Below are 21788 nucleotides of genomic sequence, written 5' to 3'. Positions count from 1 at the left end.
TTGGTGCTAAAATTTTTTAAATTGAACCATAACATATTTGTATCATGAATACATATTAAATGACCTGCAGGTGATTTACAGCAACTATTAGAATCCAACAACTTTGAAAAGTGTACAGGTCTTGGTGAACTTCAGAAAAAATGTTTTAGAAGAGAGAGAAATGCAGTTAATAATTAAAAGCCAGGCACAGTCAATTATAGAAATAAAAGAAATGCATTTTTATTTAAAATTTTTGAAGCAATTTATCCATAATTAACACTCTCAGCATTATGGATGAAAAATTCCTTATAGAACGTCTTTCATATTCATTACACATGACAATTTCTGTCAGCTTTTAATGCATCCAATTTCAGGTTGGATGCATATTGGAAGAGAAGCAATAAAGATACAAAGTGAGAGAGGGTTGGTTTTTTTTTTTTTTTTTTTTTTTTTTTTTTTTTTTTTTTTTTTTAATTATTATTATTATTATTATTATTATTATAATCAAGAAAATGCCATTTATTCATGACATTTTGGGATAAACCTGTAATGCTCGCAGGGTTAAAAACTGCATATGATCAGACAACTTTTCCACAAAATATACAACATTAGCAGTTTGTAAAGTGCAAAATAAAGTCATCATCTCAAAATCAAGTTTTCTTTACAATTACTTTCAAAGCAACTACAAAATGAACTATAAACTATTCATTGAACACTACTGTGAGTTTCGAGAAAGAAATTTTCAGCAATTTTAAAATCATTAAATGAATCAAAAACTATGATCAAATTAAGTTTACTTCAGAATAAATGACCTAAACCAGCTAAACAAGATTGGAAAAAAGGGGAAAAAAAACTGATGTCTGATTTCGTTTAAAATACCCACTTTTCTTATTAAACAGTAACTTTACATATTGCTATTAACTAATGTTTATTTCATACCAAGAATAAAATATTACGCAAAAAGGAAATAAGAATCATAATTTAAACATCTGTAACTGATTAGTGTTAAGATATGCTCAACTCAAAATTTTTAATTAGATACATTTCTGAAACAGTAACACCAAGTTAATTTTGATACAATGCTTGAGCAATTTTTTACTACTAGAAATGCCTAATTAATTTCCAGACATCAGTATCAACAACTTTAGAAACCCTATCTTAATGAAATGCACAAAGTAGATATTCATATGAACTATCTGTTAATATGAGCATAATCTCTTTCATAAATGCCATTTATCCCCTGATTTAATAAATACTTAAACTTACTTAATTAATTTGGTACTACTTGATTTTCACAGCTCCCAGGATAAACTGCCAAATTATGTAAAAAAATGGTAGCCAAAGGAAGGGCAACCATAAACATCTTCACTTTTGACTTTTATTTGCTTCATAAATGATAATAAACAATAAATGGTAACAATATTCAATGCAACAATACTATCTGAAATAAATAATAAAATAACAAGTAGCTGACATAAATACAATAGTCAACATTAACCAGAGTTTGTTCGCACAGTGAAAAACAACACTGGCAAGATACTCCACAGCAATGGATACTCAGCGGTTATGTCATAAAAGTGGCAAACGCTATCTTATTCATTTAACTGAAAATCACACATTTAATTTTGTTGATCCAACCACTGAAGCTCGGCATCCAAAATGTGGAAAGATCATGGGGCTCTGTTAAATAGTGAAATGAAAAACAAATTTATAGCTCAGTATCATCTAGTAATATCTTCCCAAATTCATGCGATGAAAATCCTGTGGGAAAGATAACTCTTCTGATGCCAATCGTGGAAATATGACAGCCACAAACTATATGCGAATAATTTAAACTTAGCTATAATCTTGGCACCATTTTGATAATGAGGGCTGTGAAAATCCTCCCATTTTCCAGGCTGAAAGAGTGGGGGTGAAATGTCAAATTTGACATCCCTGGGGTTTTAAGCACTTATCTCTTTCAAAGGTCTTTGTGTTAAGAATCTGGTTTTTCCCAATTTTTCCCTTTTAGTTCTTGTAGCTACATAGCTACAGAATATAGCATATTTTTGTAAGTTTTTTAGGTATTATTTTGACATTTTTCTAGCAATATGCCAAAAAGGAAAAGAGGTCTGACTGAAGAAGAAATATGAAAACTTCTTCACGAGCTTGATGATGAAATATATGCACATACATATACCTGTATGTTTACACACATATGCATAAATCCACACACAAACACATATATATAAACGCATATGTGTGCCTGTGTGTGTAAATGTACGTGTCTGTATATACGTTATTCCCATTTAAGGGTACGCATGCTTTCTGCTTTATGTGCATATCTGCACTTATACCATATTATATCAATGCAGACATTTTTAATGACTTAAAATAATACTTGAAATATATCACTAATTTTCAATAAACAGTATTAAATGGTACATGATTAAATAATCTTTTTTTTTTTTTTTTCAAATTTTTAAAACTAAAATATTAGTTTAATTAACAGTAAAAAAAAAAAAAGAGAGAGAGAGAGAGATTCAGGTGAAGAGTGGTTAAATTTTAAATTGTCCAAGAAAATAATCAAATAGTTGAAATATTTTTTGACCTCACATTAATATATAGATACGATAGAAATAATTATTGTAAGCACTTAGTAAAAATACATAGTTTTGCAGTGTAATTTAAAATTCAAACCAAAATTTTATAAAAACGAAAGTAACGTTTTATAACATAAAGAATGGCATTTTCTTCAACGGAGGTTTACACATTTCCCAGTAATCTCAATACGGAACAACTGTAATATGAAATTTTCCCTCAGTGACGAAAAGCATCTTGGTCACTAATCCCTACAGTTCCCTTCGTTTTGTTACAAAAATGCACCCCTCTGAGAATCCATTAAACTACACACAAGAATCTTTGTTGCAAATAGGAGGTAGGGGTGGAAAGCATTTGGTTCAAGATTCCCCGTCCTTTCAAAGCTTTTACTGCTATCAAAGCCACGGCCTCAAAAGTTTAATATGAACATAATGTCTTCCACATACGTCATTTATCCCAGTTTAGTAAATATTTATATTAATTATTTAATAGCACTCCAAATATAATAAAATGAATTACTTTATGTTAAGCCTATACTTAAAAATTTGAGATTTTTGTCAGACAGAATGAAGAAATTGTTTCCATAACTTGAAACTTTAGACAACCTGACTCCAGATTTCACAAGATTGAAAAGATGCTACAAGCACAAATTCCATATAAAGTTTGAAGAACTTAATATGGAATTAAGTCCTAACATAATATCTTGCCAATACAAATGCCATACAATTCATCAGATGTCACAAAGGGTCAAAAATTGTATTTGCTGTTGTATAAAATCCTAATATTAATTCTCTTGTTATGATAAGAGTTGTTCTTTTATTTGATACCTAGTACCTAACATCAGAATAATCTCAGCAGAATTACAATTGACATAGTCAGAAAAGAAACTTAGGAAATTTAAAAGGAAGAGAAATATAAAAAAGCAAGAAAAAATTAGACCCCCATAACTACAAAGATGGTTTTGAAACAATAACTGACAAAAGATACATCATATTTTAATGAAATCAAATCTTATTCTCTATCCAGCAAGTTTTGCTGCAGTACTGGATGAGATCTTCAAAATGAAAAAGTAGCAAGAATCAAAGTACAAGCTGCAAATATCCAACCAGAATCTGCCAACTTGTACTGAAAAAAAGAAATTAAAAAAAAAAAAAAAAGTTAAATTAAGGTAATTAGTTATAATAAAGAAAACACCTAAGAAACCTGGATGGTTTCCTGAAAAAAGTGCAAAATTAATGTCTAGTTTCAGTTTATCAACTTCCAACATGCTTAACAACCAGCAAAACGAAATAAAACATACCTGAGTACTTTTTAAGAGAATTAATAAGTGATACTCTGATGAACAAAAGGATTTTCATAACCTACTTGACTGCCATCTAAGTGACTCAGTTAATTTTTCTACTCAGTACTAAATGTACTATTAAGCTGGTATTCATAAGATTCACTATACCTGTGAAATGACTTCCTGAACAAAAAATTGAAAAGAAATGATAGTTACCTGGCTTTGGATAGATAATATTATTTATTACATATAAATTTAAAAACACAAAAAACTTGAACGCATATTAATATTAACCCATATTAAAATAAAACAGGACTGGTTAATAATACAAGCAGCAGTAAATATTTAATAGGTTCATATAACTACTTGTAGGAGGTACAACAGCGATTTTATTTTGTACCAAGAATGACCAGAAGGTGAATCCCCCTTAGTTCCAGCCTCTGCTTATAAAGAAAGAAGTAAACATAGGCTAAAAACTAAGACCACAAATCACACATGCAAACTAGCTTTAACAGCAGAATAACCTATAAAAGGTACTTTTTTTGCATTTCTCTCATTATAAATGTAGATAATAAAACAACCAGAAAATGGAGAACTTTACAATACATACATATGTATAAGAAATGGTAGCATTAGTATGACTCAGTTATAAATCATTAAAAATTACCTTGAAAATATTATTTTCAATATAAATACCAATATTTGTCTCATTTTCATTTTCAATAAAAATACCACATACTGCAATGAAATTAAATCAGTATACCAATATACATTATTCAGCATATAAAAAATTTCATCTACAATATAGTCACTTTACTGCATTCCAGCAAAAGGCTACCTTCAAACTAAATATTACTAATTCAGGAACTGCAGGAAAGTTTTGTAAGAAATCATAAAACACGTATAAAATTCTGGTTACAAATCGAAAACCTTGAAATGAAAATCTAGAAATTTTTATCAAAAAAAAAGTGGGGAGGGGGGCAATTTTCACCAATATTGAAAAGCCTGCCTTCAAAAACACTTAATGTAGAATACGTTTGTTCTATTAAAAAAAAGTTTCATCAGCTCCACTTTTTCTGCTCAGGTCTTTGTTTTTTCCTCATCTTTTGGGAACAAAATGATTAAAATTTGTGACCTGCCCATTATAAAATGGTATGCAGTAGAATATTTTCAAAAATATGGAATTATACTGGCCTTAAAAAGTGCATTGATGGGCACAATATGGCACTTTACTCTGCAATGTTAAGACCTGTGAAAAGCTAATATTGGTCCAGAGGTATGTGATTTAAGGATTCTACTTTTTCATTTTTATTGCACTTAAATTCACCTACAGTTGGTACCAAATATTTATAATTACTGAATGAGGAAAAGTACAATTAGATTTAAGTGCAGTAAAAAAATGGCAAATTATAACTTTGGCATAGACAGTTATAAATTGGAACAATTACCTAACAGAGGTTTGCTCAAACAGCCGAGGGAAAGGGGGGAAAAAAAAAACCACGAGCCAGTCGATGAAAGTGTTTTTACAAACTGAAAAAACAATTCCCTCAGCAATGGATGTTCAGGAGAATCTGCAAAGAGGACAAGAGTGTTTTACCTGCAAGAGTTTTCAATGGATCCTTTTGCAAAAATAATAAAAGGAAATATCGAAAAATCTAAAATTTATTCAAACTCATGGAAAGATTATATAATCAATTAATTAACAGCTGCAAGATTTGAAAACCTTAAAGTTAATCATCCATACAGCTTTAATGATCTAGATATAAGAGTGCACATCTAAAACATGAGGTTCGGTTAAATAGTATCGCAGAAATCAGCAAGGAACCACATGTCCCCGCTAAAGATTCATATATGAATGAATTTACGGAATTAGCTCCACAAAGAGGAGGCTACATTTGTAGCTATGTGAAATGTCATTAGAAATTTGTGGCTGTTGACATAACAGCCACACATTGGTATATGTTTTACAATATTCTTGGTAATTTTCGTGTTCGGTGGAATTTTTGTAAGCATCAAATTCTGCTGCTACAGAAATGGGGAACACATTTTAAAAAATCTGACTATCAGGGTGTCAAAGATTTTAATCAGAAGATTAAAATCAAGATATAAAGCTTATTAATTAAAATGAAACTTTTTTTAAATGATGGGAAATACATTAAAATCGAAGATTAAAATAACCTGTAAGACTTTCAATGATCTGTTAATTACAGAATACACACACACACACACACACACACACACACAAAAAAAAAAAAAAAAAAAAAAAAAAGCTTTTTAAAGTCTTTCAAAATATTTTACACAAAGCACGTTAGTACAATGTAAGAAAATGTGTCAGTTTCATGTCCGTCTTGTGTCAAGCGTACGTCTGAGAATGACTGCACTAATTCAAAACAAATGGTGCATGGGTAAGTATATGCTGTAAAAACAACAGCTTCTAAAAAATTTAAAACAAATTAGCAGGTAAAATTCGTTATGCCACAAACACATTTTATAGTGCAGAAAACTCTAAATTAATACAATTAATTATAGTACAAGAACTCTCAATTATTGGAGATGCAACTCCATCTAAAGAGGTAAATTAATAAATGCAGTACAAAGTCTGAGATCTGGAATCAATAGTATTTCGGTGGTTTTAGATCAAGAGTTTAAATTCAGTAAGATGACATGTAGACATGGAAATATTGGATCTCAGTCATTGTTTAGGTCAGATAGAAAATTGTTAATTCCCCTCAACATAAGGCCAGAGCAGGTGCAAACATAAAAAGTTTGACCCCCACATGACAAAAACTGGCCAATATCGAAACCGGGAATCATTTCAAGAGCCATAACCAAATTTAACCTGCACACTGCCAAAGCTGACTAAGTGCATCCATTCATAAGCACCAAGGTCCTATCTGCTTTTTTTTTGCTTTTAAAGTATCTTCTGTTGTTTTATTATTTAAATATAGATATAGCAAATTACTTTTAGAAGAAACTTAATTCACACGAGCATAATCAGCATACTGAATAATATTTTTGCTCCCTGTAGCAAATTTGAGATAACTCGAAGCAAGATAAACAATACTCATCCTTTCTGCACCTGTATGCAAAACTCTTCATATTATTTTCCATTAGTCTTATACAAGCCACCAAACAAGAATTTGAGCAGTTCATTTATAGCATTTCCCAAGTGATCAACCTCCCAGTCCCCCCCCCAAAAAAAAGATTTTGAGCTCTAAATATTTACTTACAGTTTTGAAAAATAAATGATCCATTTTAGAATGCCAAGTACATTAGCCCTTTCCTTCATGGCCAAACACCTAAACACTGGATGCATTTACTATGGCAATACTTGTACTCAATCATTTAAGTAAGGCAACCAATTATGAGTTATCTTGTAGCTGACAAGGAAACTCAGTTTGCCAACTATGAGTATTCTCATAGATGACAGCAAACGTGTTAAAAATGAAATGTTTGCATTTCTACAAAACCAAAAATACAATATTTCTCAGAAAAATGTTTCTGATGCTAAGGAATTATGCAACAAACATACCTATTCAGATTATTCTGAAAAATATTGAACAATACAATTTATTTTAAAATAGAGATCTTAGTCGTGGAACTTTAAAGTATTCGTGTTTATGGAAAAAAAAAAACTTTAGTATTGGCATGTACTTAATTTTCAATGTTATTAGTATTAATTAAAAGCAAAAAATATATATAATGAATTTTTTGTATGATTACCAGATTTTAACTCTAAAGTAATAAAACTTCCTCAGATTACTAATAAAGATTTTGAAAGTTTGCAAATTACTTGTGTGAAAATTCTTTCAGCATACTAAATGTAGCGAAATTATAAATAAATGCACCAGTAAACTACAAAAGAATACTACTGAATGGCATTTGAAAGGGAAAATTCAACATTTAACTGGTTAATAATTAGAATAAACAACATATTTATTCTAATTATTAACCAGCATTTCAATAAAAATTCAAAATGCAAATCTGGAGATTAAATATCTCTGTTAATTTTTGTTGTATGGGAGTCCAACTTTCTGTGTTTTATTTTTTATAATGACTATAACATTTTTCTAAATATAAGTATAAAGACCGGAGGAATGCAAATAAAGTTAGATTTCATATTGTATGCAAAATTTATTTTTAAAATTTAGAAACACAAAAAAATTAACCTTTGTATCATTTAAAACATTTCTGTAATTTGAAGTATATATCTATGACCAACAGCTACAGAAATAAAGACTAGGTAAGGACTTTTGTGGACAGGGTACATATGTATATGTAAGTGTATATTTAAAAATATTTCAAGTTAATTATTAATGTCAAAAAGCTGCCCGGATATTTCATTGTTTTTTATGATACAAATTCATAAAATTAATGTATGTCCAATATTATTTTAATTATTAACCATATCAATTTAAGTGTAAAAATCAGTATTATGCTTCTTAATATCCTCTAGTTAGAAGTTTAATTATTTTAGAAACCTTCAATGCACAATAATCATTTAATGAAGAAAAAAAATTTACAAAATTTAATTTATCTTATTTTTTTTAAATTGTGACTTTCTCCCACCCTACTGATTATAGTTCTTTCTTCTGATACTAAATGGTCAGATCTTAGAAATGCATCCCGTTAATTTTTCATATGCTACATGAGTTCTTTCTGCTAATTTTCATTCCTATTAATAACCTCATTTGGTGAAGCCAGCTTTAGCATGTAAAATTATTTAAAACTATTTCAGGATTCAAAATTATAGAGACCACAAGCAATAGTTTAAAATAACTAAGAAAGAAAAGAGTTCAGAAATGAAATAATGCATATATTTTCACATTAGCAATATACTGCTATGTAAATGACATTACTAACACAAACTGATTGTAAAAGAGAAAGTTCATTTCTAACAGCTTTTAGAAAGTTAGTTATAGCTGCAATCAATAATCATATTAACCCTTTGGCTACATCTGACATATCAGTACGTCATGCATTTATTTGGGCAAAGACGCACATGACATTCTGATACATCATTCAAACTGAGACGATATTTACCCTTTAGCTACATTTGATGTATCAGTACATCATGCATTTGTTTGGGTAAAGACTTAAATGACATTTTGATACGTCATTGAAACTGAGGTGAGATTTAGCTAGTTCATTCTGGTTTATTTCAAAGTAATGTGTATCTGTTGCAACAGAACAAATAATTTCATTAGTTTGGTGAACCTTGTTTGGGATACACAACCCCATAATCACAGAAATAGAGAATATATTTTATCAAAGTGATAATGACAATTTTAATGAAAGTAGTGATATTGAATCTGATGAAGAATTTTATAATGATCCTTTAAGCAATAAAGAAGAATTTCAAAATGAAAATGATGAAAAATGTATCGGACTAGAAAGTGATAATGATAGTGAAATTATTTGAAGACATAAAAGACACTTAGCAGATGTTTTAAATGAAGATTTTTGGAATATCACAGTAGAAGAGACAAACAGGTATCCTAGGCAAATAATAGAAAAAGAAGGTTTCTGGGGGAAAAAGTGCTTTCTTAATAAATTCTGACAAAATAAAAGTATATACTGCTTTGTGTATCTTGATGTCTCAAGTAAAGAAAGCAAAGTTGGCAACATTAGTCAAAAAAGCATATTATAAGTACTCCAGTTTTTGCAAAAACTATGCCATGTAATAGGTTTTTTTATATTTCACGTTTTTTGCATTTTATGGATAATGAAAAACTAAGTAAAGATGAAAAATAAGGAAGATTAAAATATTGCAGATTACCTGAACAATAGATTCTGTTACCTTTATACTCCAAATAATGAAGTATCTCTTGATGAATCACTAACGAAATTCAAAGGTTGAATAAATTATATTCAATTTATTGCCAGTGAAAGAGCAGGTTTTAGTATAAAGTTTCTAAACTCTAACAATCTTCACTTAACTACTGTACACGATTCACAATCTATGTCCGCCAGAATAAAATAATGTAAAGTGATATACCTGCTTCTGAAAGTGTAGTCATGGAAATGGTACAACCTATTTTAAATAAAGGCTACATCTTGTACTTGGATAATTGGTATTCATCGTCATCACTGTGTCTAAAATTTCTGAAGTATGATATAAATGCCATTGGAACAGTTAAGAAAAACAAGAAGAATACAGAAAAGTTACTTGCTTCACTTAAGATGAATAAAGGAGAAGTAAAAACTGTATCCTGTCACGGTATATAAGCATACAAATGGAAAGATAGACAAGATGTTTACGTACATAGCACACAACACTCAAATGCTGATTTTGTAGACACCAGTAAAAAACAAAAAACAAAAGATGGTGATATCAAGAATATTATAAAATCATCATGTGTTATGGATTACAATAAAGGTACGGGAAGAGTTGATAAACATGATCAACTACTATCGTGCTTCTCTATTATGAGGAAATGTGTAAAGCGATATAAGAAAATGTTCTTTTATCTACTAGATATGGCCATTTATAATGCATATATTTTGCATTCTAAAATTACCAACACAACTAAAACAGGCTTTGCTTCCTTTTGTTTGAATATTGCTGAAGAATTATTGGCGAAAAACACATTGCCAAATTATAAAACTCGTGCACGCCCTATAAGTGGCAATACACCACAACGTTTGCAAGTGAAAAATTGGATGCACTTCCCCAAATATATTCCAACAATAAATCAAAGGAATGTTCACAGAAAAGGCGCCATGTTTGTTTTCAACACCAAATTAGGAAGGAAACTACCTGGTATGCAAAGTACCACTGCATTTACCAATGTGTTTTGAAAAGTATCACACGCTTCAAAATTATTGATAATTTGCTATTTATTATAACCAGAGTTTATTTGTTTAAAAGTATTTTGTAATATTAACTGCCTAAAGTTATTTCAATATTATGTAAAAGTGGATATATATATGAATAATATGAAATAAATTGATTCTCGCATAAAATCTACTGTTCTTACTTGCCCACAAAATTAAATATCCTCCAAGTGCAAACACATTTTCAAATAAATGTATACCCAAAGGGTTAACTGACGATTCTGACATTTACAGCATTACGAGTTAATATAATTTGAAGAAAGTTTATCAGTTTGCTAACAGTTTACCTATCTGCAAAAAGTATTTCTGCAGATATTCTATGTTTTGGTCGAGACTTTAAAAATATGCACAATTCATGTGTGATAATTACGCTTATGGAGATGCAAGAACTCAGTACAAAAACTTTGAAAACAAAACTTACCTTATTATATGTATAACACATATAACCATCTTATCACATCAGTTACAGAATAAAAGACTTGACCTGAACATACCTGAATCTCAGTCACAAGTCCACTTTGTATGGAGGTAATAGGTAGAGAACTGCCCAATTTCCAAAGCTGTTATCCTTGGCAGATGTTGTCTATGCAAAGCTACTGAAGCAAAGAATGCACAATATGTAACACAATATATCAATTGCCTACTTTTGCAGATAAAAAATGATTCAATTAAAACATATTCATCTCAAAGTGTATAAGAAAAAATTTCTTTTCATAAAGTGTTTCTTATATGTATTTTAAAGAAGACTATGAGAAATAAAATTCAAATATTCTTACAGTTATTAATTATAAAAAATATACCTTAGAATCATCAGAAAACATTATGATAATATTAAAACTTTAAAAATGAAGAAATGTTAACTCTACATGAACTTGCAATAAAGGATTACTGTTTTGCTTAACTGTAATTAACTCAAATAATTTATATATATTGAATGCCTAGCAGGAAAGATAAAATAAGGCAGTGGTTCTTAAAGTTTATCAGGCCAAGGATTCTTTTAAATTAATTTTCACTTTGCCAGGCTCCGTAGTCATTAATCACAATGGTTACTGATATGTTTTCCAAAATGAAAAGCAATTAGGAAATAAAATTTAAGTTAATAAAAATGACTATTAACTCTTGAACACCCAGGTGCCCACAGACCATCGTTCAATGAATCAATGAAATAAAAACTCTTTCAGTCCTAACAAACCATTCTCTTTGACCCATTAATTCCAACTTACCATTACATTCCATTGATATTAATATTATGTTTTTGTTTGTAATTAGAAAATGTAACATATTAATAATAAAATGCTATAATAATATGATATGAAATGGCTGATTTGATATTTTCTTTAAATCAGAAGTAGAGAATATAATATGTGAAAATAAGTAGAGAATTTTAAATATTTTTCTTACCATTGTAGGTTTGGGGGCATATTTATATACAAATTCTAATGATTTATAAATAATTCTATCAGAATCATCATTTGACAATACAAACATTTTCTAGGGATGGCCCATTATGTTATTTAATTATGTTATGCACATTATATTACGTTATTTCTTATAAAATAAAATGATTTATAATAAAGCAAAAAAAGTGATAATAAATTTAATTTCCAAAATCAAAAACATCAAAAACAAAAATTTTATTCTACAACAAACAAATAATTAACAAGATTTTAACTGTGGAAGCAGTTTGCTCAATATAAAAGCCATATAAATAAACACACACACCATGTGTCAAAAAAGTCCACCTGCATAGAAAAGTATTTCAACAATCTTGAATTTAACAAGCAGATGATGGAAAATGTACCTTTAGAATATGCACAGCATACAAGAAACCAGAACCTCATAAAACAATGTTTGGCCGCCCTGCCATTTTTAACTATAACACCGTTAAAATTAGCAAATGGAAATGTCTCATTAAGAAAACCTTACAAGACAATAATCAGTCACCATTTCTAAAGAATCAGTCTAGACCAAGTAATGACAGACTTAATGAAGTACTGACTCAGTCAGATGTTATTAGCGGTTCCAAGAGTACACTTGTAACCATCATACAAAGAGCAGGATGACAAGCTTTCCCCCCCCCTAAAAAAATGGCCAAGTGCTTTATTTAATAGCCATTACCCTTGCACCACTACAGGGGCTGGAAGTGGTGGCCATTTCATTATGGAAGCACCTAATAGATGGCCACTTTCAGCTTCTAAGAAGGGACAGACAATTACAAATGCCTTCCCTGGGATTTGCGGCCGAGCCCATTGCTACAGCAGTCAGTAGGTGGCCGGATGATAAGCTTAAAGTAACCATTTTGTGAAAACATCTTTTGAAAGGGAGGGCTGCCACAAACAACTTGCTATTTGCCATAAGAACAACTTACCCACATTTTTTTGATATCTTATGAAGCACTGCTATAAGAAGATTGGCAGCGACAAGACGCCATTGTTGACATCTGTTACAACTATCATTAACTCTTATTCACTAACAACAAAATTTAATCTGATGTGCATAGCCAAATCTGTCACATTGTATTACCGTAGATGACATCTATCATATTCAATGCTATCCTTCCGACAGTCACTACCTATAATCAGCAATCACCTTGAGTGATCCTTCTTAACTTTAACAGATCAAGATATCAGCAACAAACTTGTAACCTGCCGTATTGTGCCTACTATAGGACATCTTTTTGCATGAAATTACACAATCACAAACTGCTCCCATTTCCAGAGAAAGCATGTTTAGTGTCACAACCCTCCAACTACATGTCATATTTCCAAACCTTTCCCCAAGTGAGTTAGGATACTGGTTAAGCCTTCTCACAATGTGTATTAACTTGTTCAGCAATTATAAAATACCTAATGGCAATATCACAAATAGTGATTCACATTTTTGTATGAGTAATAGATAATTTCATATAACAGCAACTGGCATGTCAAACCAATTAATCTTACACATTATTAGAGGAACATACATTATATCAGTACATAACTGTTGTGGACATAATGGTGCTACCCAGTTTATAGTTTTCTCTTTGTATCATCATTACCCATATTAAATTTATTCATGACTGAATAATGTTTCTAGGGTTGCAGATTATTTTTGATGTAAAGTATATATAGTTCCTGTCTGATAATTACATATGCTTTACATATTTATTAGATACTTATGTACTTAATGAAATTATTATACTTACTTACTATACTCACCTGTTCTACTGCAGCTTTGTAAAATAACATAAAATATAATGAAACTTTTTTTTAAAAAAAATGAATAAAAATACCTGATTGCTTACTGAAATAAATAAAAAAATTACATAATCCAGTTCAGTTTCAAAATTCTCACATGAAAATAGATATTGCATTAAATGATATAAATTAGACAATCATGATTTTGGAGATCAACTATTTTTGAAAATGTTACGTTTGGTTTTTTAATACACCAAAATTTACCAATATTACAACACTAAAAACTTAATATAACTAATTACAAGATGTAATGCTTACATAATAATCCAGTACACAAAATACTCGAAATATGAGATACAAATATTTTATCTGAATGCAAGATGCTGAGAAACTTATATGATGATAGAAGGTGCTCTAACTACTTTTCCATTAATTATTATAATAACAGATAATAATTATTATAATAACAGATAAAATTATTGGAAAACAGAATATATTTCAGGAAGTATCAGTCTATGTCTTAAAAAGTAATCAGCAACAAAAAATAAAATTTTTCAAGGTCAAAGACCTTTAAATCAAATTCATTACACTCAGCTTCACTTTAAATAGACACAATTTTACATAAAATATCATTTTTTTATTTTTTTAATGTCCATCATGGGAAAAATAAGTAGTTCTAACCAAATTTAGTCAATTTTTTTTAATGTCATAAATTATAAAGCCACAGAGAAATAACACCAATAAATTTCTTTGAAAATTAATATAAATATCAAAAGATGAAATTACAAACAAGTTACTTCAGAACAGTTTCATAAGCTTTGTAAAAAAAAATTACATTCTATTTATTATCATTATTATTTCCACACACAACTCTTATCCCTTTCCTCTATATTTACTACTTACAGCATCCTAGTATATCAGCTTACAGTAGAAAACAACAAGCAATCAATGAAGAAAATGAAATACAGAATTCATGAAAAACGCTAATGTAAGAACTTTAAATGACGCATGTTTGGTTACTTATTATAACTCAAACCTGTTCTATTACATTAATACAACATTTTACATATATATTTATGCAACAATTTTATGTCATTAAATTTTCATTTAAATATTGCTATACAGTAATGATTTTGAGATCAAAATTTAAACTATCTACATGAAATTTGTTACGTACATAATTCATATGTGCTACACTTTCACATGTATGTGACTAGAGAAATTAAATGTATTTAAATGCCCCTCCACATTAAATTACAACATCAAACTGATATTATTTAGTCGAATCAGCATGTCATAAGCACTTAATTTTTTACTTAAAAAAAAGAAAATTTATAGTTAATCAAACATGAGGTATAAATAAATGGGACAGTCTTAAGCACTTATGTGTTATCCCATTAACATGAAGTCGCCAAGTAGCATGATTTAGTGCGAGTTATGGATAAGCCTTACGTCACAACCCACTTAATAACATTTGTGCTATCATTTGATGTACCTTGATCGATTCTCAATAAGTCATCTTTCATTTTATAAAAAAGGATTTAAATTAAATGCACTGCTGTATTTTTTACTTGCACTTTGAAAAAAAAGTTTGAGGGCTGCAAATCACATTATGACTGAACTTCGATTCCTTTACAACTGGTCGAAAGAATTATTATCTGTTGCAAGGGGAAGAAAACAGATGGCTATGGCCAACAAAACAGTAATAGACTGAAACAATCACCTGCAGAAAGTTTGCACTCATAGCATTATAAACAGAGCTTTTAGTAAAATTGTAAAGCTTGACAAAATAATAGAAATCGATGAAAGCCCTTTCCCTGAAAGTGCAAAAGCAAAGCAGTCGAATACTTTTGCTACAGTGGTTAGTTGGTGGATTGTTGAGAGAGAGAGGCTGTTTAAGAGTTGCAGATACAGTGTGGCTCAGAATTCTGCATGAACGGTGATTGCAGTTTTAACGGGATCTCTGTAACTTTCATAATTCAATGGTAGCACACGAGATAAACAGTGAGTACCCAATCTCATTATATTCTACTTAAAAATTTGTGTAGTTTATATTAAATAAAAAACACTTTCCAATTTGAAAATATTTGAGGACACAGGCCTTTCTCTTTCTCCACACATAAAGAAGCACTTAAAATCTTGTCACTTAAAAAAATTCTCTCTCTATGTATGTTATATATATACAGTGTTCTCAAAAGTCCTTACACAGCCTTTATTTTCACAATTTTTGGATATAAACGTATATTTCTTGTTACAAAAATGGGTACTTAAGCAGTTCTCTGTCAATCATGAAAGGTGGCTTCCTTCAAACCATAAAATTTGGAAGCGATCCCACCAAAGTTGTGCCAGTCATTCCTAAGAAATTCTAAAGGAACTAATCCCTATTTATTTAATAAGCAGTCACTATCTGACCTCCTAGGTTTTCATGCTTCATACAATGATTTTAACCAATTTCTGCTATTTGCTAAGCCCTTCAATTTTACTGAAGTACAGGTACTATTTCTACTGTGTTACATATTTAGATACATATTAGATGATTAGATGTTGCATATTTCATTAGACATATTCAGTTGACCTATTGCATCCATCCTTTTTTTAGAGTAGGATTTCGATATTTTTTAAAGTAATTCACTGCTTGCTGTTCTGTAGAAGGCAGGCCCCAAATTTTAATCATTTTTGTCCTATTAAATTTAATGGAAAATAGAGCAATAATATCTAATTTATATCTTAGTTCATAAAACGAAAAGTTGGTTTATTGAGAAGTTACATTATGAAGGATTACATGAAATGAAAGTGTAGATGTTATAAGTATGTTGTTACATCATGCTTATTCATAACTGGTGCTAAATCATGCAGTTTGACAGATAATATATAAGTATATTTCACAGTCAATGGGATAATATATAAGTACCCCAAAATGTTTTAGATTATTAAATTGAATTTTTTACCCGCTTCTTTCTGGTCCATATGTTTATATATTTAGGAAAATTTTATACTCAACATAAAATTATATAAAAAATTTGATTTGTGTACAACACAAAATGACCAAGATATTTGATAAAATTGAAAATCATGTTCATGGGTTCCATACACAGATTAAAGAGTGAAATATTTACATTGTACACAATTAAAAACAAAATCATTCGGAAAAAGGTATGCCATATCAAGAGATTACGTGATGAGCAGATTATAGCAAAAATTTGATCCACATATTTTTTTTTTTTTTTTTTTTTCCAAAATATAGACCTTATCCACATATTGTCATGAACATAGGGGGTCTGCAGTATTGGTACATAGCCCACACATAATAATACTTGTGTTAATTAAAAATGAAAAATATTTGAAGTTTAATGATATTTTTGCATGATAACCAATTTTTAAAGTAATAAAATTTCATGAGAATATTAATAATGTATTTTTTTAGACTTCAGGAACTTATAAATTACTTGAGTGAAAATTCTTTCGGCGCATCAGTTGTAACAAAATTATAAATAAAACACTAGTAAATCATAAAAGAATATCATTGAGTGGTACAGTCAAAAGTCTTTAATCCGGACTCGTCGGGACTTCGGCGATTCCGGATTATAGGTTTTTCAGGATTATAGATCAGCAGTTTAAATCTGGTAAGATGGCATGCAGAAATTATAAAATTGAAAATATGAAACCGTAATTTATGAAATAAAGAGCAATTATGATCTAAAGGGTATTAAAATTTACAAAACAAAAAGCTTAATATTTATTTGTTTACTTTATTAAACATTTCTTTCAACGCGCACATGCGTAAAGCATACATCCCGCATAGTCGAAATTAGAAAACTGCAACCAGAAAACTATTTGATGTGTATTCGTTATATTTATAATGATGAGGAATTTGATTTAAATCATATCAAAGATGGAGTACATCAAGATGAAATACTACATTTAGTAAGGAATTATAAGCCGAATAAAATAAAAACATCTGCCCTGAAGATAAGGATAGCGCTGACAGATCAACTTTCAGTTCATTATGCGCTGCAGCGTCCCCCCCCCCCGGCAGAGCAGCGTGAAATTGATAAACAGATTTCGGAATGGTTAGAGAAACAAAGGATATGCCTTTATCTTTTTTGCAGCAATTCCACCTTTTGTTTGATGGGCATCGACACATGCTTTCACTTTGTAGATCCTTTGGCAGCTCCAGAATCGGAAATTCTTTTTGACATAATCGAAAGTTCAAGCTTACTTTTATAAAATTGCTCAAACAGTCTGCAAAAAATAATAAGCCGGATCCAATTTGAAGATTAAGGAACAACGCAATCTGCAACATTAACTGAAATAGATATTTAGATAATTTTAGCTTAGCTTATACCGTACGTTATACATTAAACGCGCATGCATAAAGGTATTGTGTGCATGCGTTGAAGTATTATGCCATGCGTAAACACATTATGCTTTTACGCATGCGCAGAAAGTTTGTAGCTTTAAGATCTGGATTATGGATGTCTGGATTAAAGACTTTTGACTGTATTTAAAGACAGGAAATCAACCATCTGAATAAAAATTAAAAATGATGTCAAATATCACAAATTTTGAAACTGAATACAGTCAAATTACTGTAGCATCAAAAGACTTTCACAGAAAAAAATGTTTTTCTTTTTCTCCTGCAGTTTCCAATGAAATTCACAATAAAATGAAGCAAAAAAATTTCTAACCAAATATAAGGGGCTAGTTACCAAATCAAGTATGTGCAACTAAATTTTATGTATTAAATATACATATTGAATAATTTTTTGTATTTACAAAATAAAATAACTAAAACCTTCCAAACCTAATTTTAGTTTTTTTAATGGAAAACACGAAATACATATTCATTTTATTTATTTAAGACGCAGTCCAGCACAAAATAAATAACTAAAATAACTAAAACCTTCCAAATCTAATTTTAGTTTTTTAATGGAAAAAACGAAATACATATTCATTTTATTTATTTAGGACGCAGTCCGACACGAAATACATATATATACTTACTTGTCAACCTACGACACTCAAAAATAGGAACAATTTTTTTAGAAATCAGGAGATTTACTTCAATGACAAGAAGATTTTTAAATGATAAAAATATATTTCTAATAATGATTTACCTTCAAATCGTTACTAATTAATATCTGAACGTTCAGTTACTAATTCTTAAATGCAAACAGAACATTCTGCATTAATAATATTTTGATCTTTTGTTTCAACAGAAAAAAATTAACTTTTCCTTTTTTTTAAGAGAACTCATGCTGTCCCTGTTTTTTGTGTACAAACACGTTTGAGAACATCGGCCCTTCTACCGTGCGAAATAAAGTTACACATCGCAAATGCATTATATTTCCTTGAGGAAATATTAGAAGGAGTGATCTGTATAACAATTTTTGAAAAGTACATGAGTATTTTACCTAATATATTTTTCTTAACATTGCCTCTTTCTCTTCAGTAATAAACATCTTTAAAGAATATGCATTTGTTTTGCCTTCTTGTGTAATTTTTATGCTACTGTTTGCAGCCGAAAGATTTTACATTCGCACACGCAGACATAACTAACCGAAATTTTCATACAGTGCGTCAGAACATTTTTTTTTTTTTTAAATAATGTGTGCAAGATGTTAAAAGAACCAATGTTTACTTAATTAGTGTAAAAGTAAATATTAAAATTGCAAGTTTTGGTTAATTTGTGCCTCTATATTGTGCTTCTGTGCGAACTAATACACGCCGAGTGGTGATAATGTAAACGAGGTAATTTATATTATATATGTAGATGCAAGAAAGTAAGTTTGTAAATTTTAGGTAGCCATATTAAAACACTTAAAATTTGATATTTTTATTACTTATGCCATTTTCGTCCACTTAGAACTTAACTTGGCTGTTTGAAATGAAATTTACACCTAAAATTACTCACGAGACAAAGCGCAACATTTGAACAATCTGTGTACGCACCAGCATTTTAGTAAACATAATTTTAGTTAAAAAAAGTGCGGACATTACGTGAGCGTACACGGTATGACATTTTCGGACATGTACTCTCACTCACAAAGCAGAAGCGCGCCATAATTTCTCACTGATGAAACTACTTTGGTTTTCTTCACAGTCTAGAGAAAAACCAGGTGTTTACAGACACCCCAAATCACATTTCTGGCGATGCAAATAAAGAAGTATTTAGCCAAGCTACATAAAAACCGGGAGAAAATTTAAGAATAAGAGAAAGTCTGCAGAAATATGTTGTAAATCGGGTTGGCAGGAGAACGGTTGAAAATCGGGAGTCTCCCGCCTAAATCGGGGGAGTTGGTAACTCTGTATATATATCAGACATATATCTCAATCATTCTAAAGAGCGAGTGGGTTTTTAACAAAGTATATCTAATATGAGGGGAGTGAATGCTGTCCCCTCTGCAAAAGAAATTTACAGCAGTTCATCATTCATAATAAATATTAACCTATGATACTTGTCCCCGTGTGCTTTAATGTGATGAGTTTTTTTTCATCTAGAGCAAACTGAATCTCCACTGCTATTAATAAAATATAATAGTACACCAAGTTGTTTTTTTCTTTCTTTTTTTATAATGTTGTAGTACGTTATAAGAAGTTTTGTAATTTTAAGGGGATAAATTCAAATGTAGAGAAAATTCACTATAACTGTGCAACCAAGTTATAATACAGCTGATGCTTGCTATAATGACTTTCTTTTATAACAATTAATATACTGCACTGACACAAAAAAATTATAAATGTGTTCTCATTTATGGCATCTTATTTTTACATCCCATATAATGATCCACCAAGATCAATTATTTCAATATATCATCCAAATTTAACTCTCCCCCACTTTCCAAGAAAGGGCAAGACTTTACATGTTTACTTTTCTGTAGCTTTTGTGCAAACTATCACTATTTTACATGATGTACAAAATATCTCAACAGCAAAGCCCATGGAAAGAGAAATACACAATGAAATCTTTCTTGTAGATTAGAACTTTTTAGAATATAGTTTACATAACTGAATGGAACTAAATGCTATGCAATGAAGATTCATCTTCATTTTGATATTTAAAGAAAAAGAGAGACGGCAGACAATACAGTTTTTTATATAAAATTTAGAAGACCAAAATAAATGTCTCGTACAGTAATTGTTTAAATTGTCAGTAAAAATGACAGTTACTGTCTCGTACAGCATTTAACATTACAAAAACTATATTTGCCACATTTGGGGTTCAGTAAACCCAATTGTGATTGTCAAAAAACAAATGCATCCTCAACGTGTCACTGTTTGGTGCAGATTTTGGGCTGCAGGCATCATTAAACCACACTTTTTTGTTAAATGAAGCTGGTCAAGCAGTGAATGTTACTGATGCTCAATATCGCGGCACAATAACACAATTCTTTTTGCCTAAATTGGATGATATTGATGTGGAGGACATGTGGTTTTAATAAGACAGTGCCATATGCCATACAGCTCGTGAAACAATTACTCTACGAAACATTTCCTGGCCGTGTACTCTCTCGAAACAATTACTGTACGAAACATTTCCTGGCCGTGTACTCTCTCATTTCGGCACCAAGAACTGCCCCCTCATCATGAGATTCAATACCACTGGATTTTTAATAGGGTTATTTAAAGTAAAAAATTTATGCCAACAAGCACACATGCAAACGCGCATTGAAGGAATAAATTCAACGCTGCATCAATGAAATTCAGCCACATTTGCGCAAAATGGTCATGGAAAATTTTGACAAACGAGTACATTATGCGCCAGCAAAGCCATGAAGGCCATTTGCCTGATGTGTTATTTCATACATAGCCCTATCCTGTATACTTTACAATTCAATAAAAAAATAACAATTTAAAGAAAAATAGACTGTGTTTTTTATTTAATTCAAATTTTGCATTAATTTTGGGATACCCTAAAGGCAGGCATGAGATGA

General features: G+C 30.1%; 1 protein-coding gene across 14 annotated transcripts in view; it reads right to left on the bottom strand.

Moving 5' to 3' along the window:
• The window catches only part of LOC118200861 (ecto-NOX disulfide-thiol exchanger 2-like), a 113001-nt gene that overhangs the window by 19141 nt on the left and 72072 nt on the right, over positions 1-21788 (bottom strand). For 4 of the 14 annotated variants that reach the window (XR_015038273.1, XM_085806886.1, XM_085806880.1 and 1 more), the window contains exon 2: positions 11173-11271. The exons of 3 other annotated variants lie outside the window; for them this stretch is intronic. The gene's annotated coding sequence lies outside the window, so the exon portion shown is untranslated. Of the gene's footprint in view, positions 1-1245; positions 1365-11172; positions 11275-21788 lie in introns of all 14 variants that reach the window. 7 more of the 14 variants (XM_085806888.1, XM_085806884.1, XM_085806881.1 and 4 more) reach the window with 3 other exon arrangements.

The sequence above is a fragment of the Stegodyphus dumicola genome, chromosome 12 (assembly GCF_044657685.1).
Source record: "Stegodyphus dumicola isolate Sdum_Otavi_A_Nest chromosome 12, ASM4465768v1".
NCBI lineage: Eukaryota > Metazoa > Arthropoda > Arachnida > Araneae > Eresidae > Stegodyphus > Stegodyphus dumicola.
The sequence above is the reverse complement of the archived record's forward strand: the minus strand, read 5'-3'. Positions and strand labels throughout refer to the sequence as shown.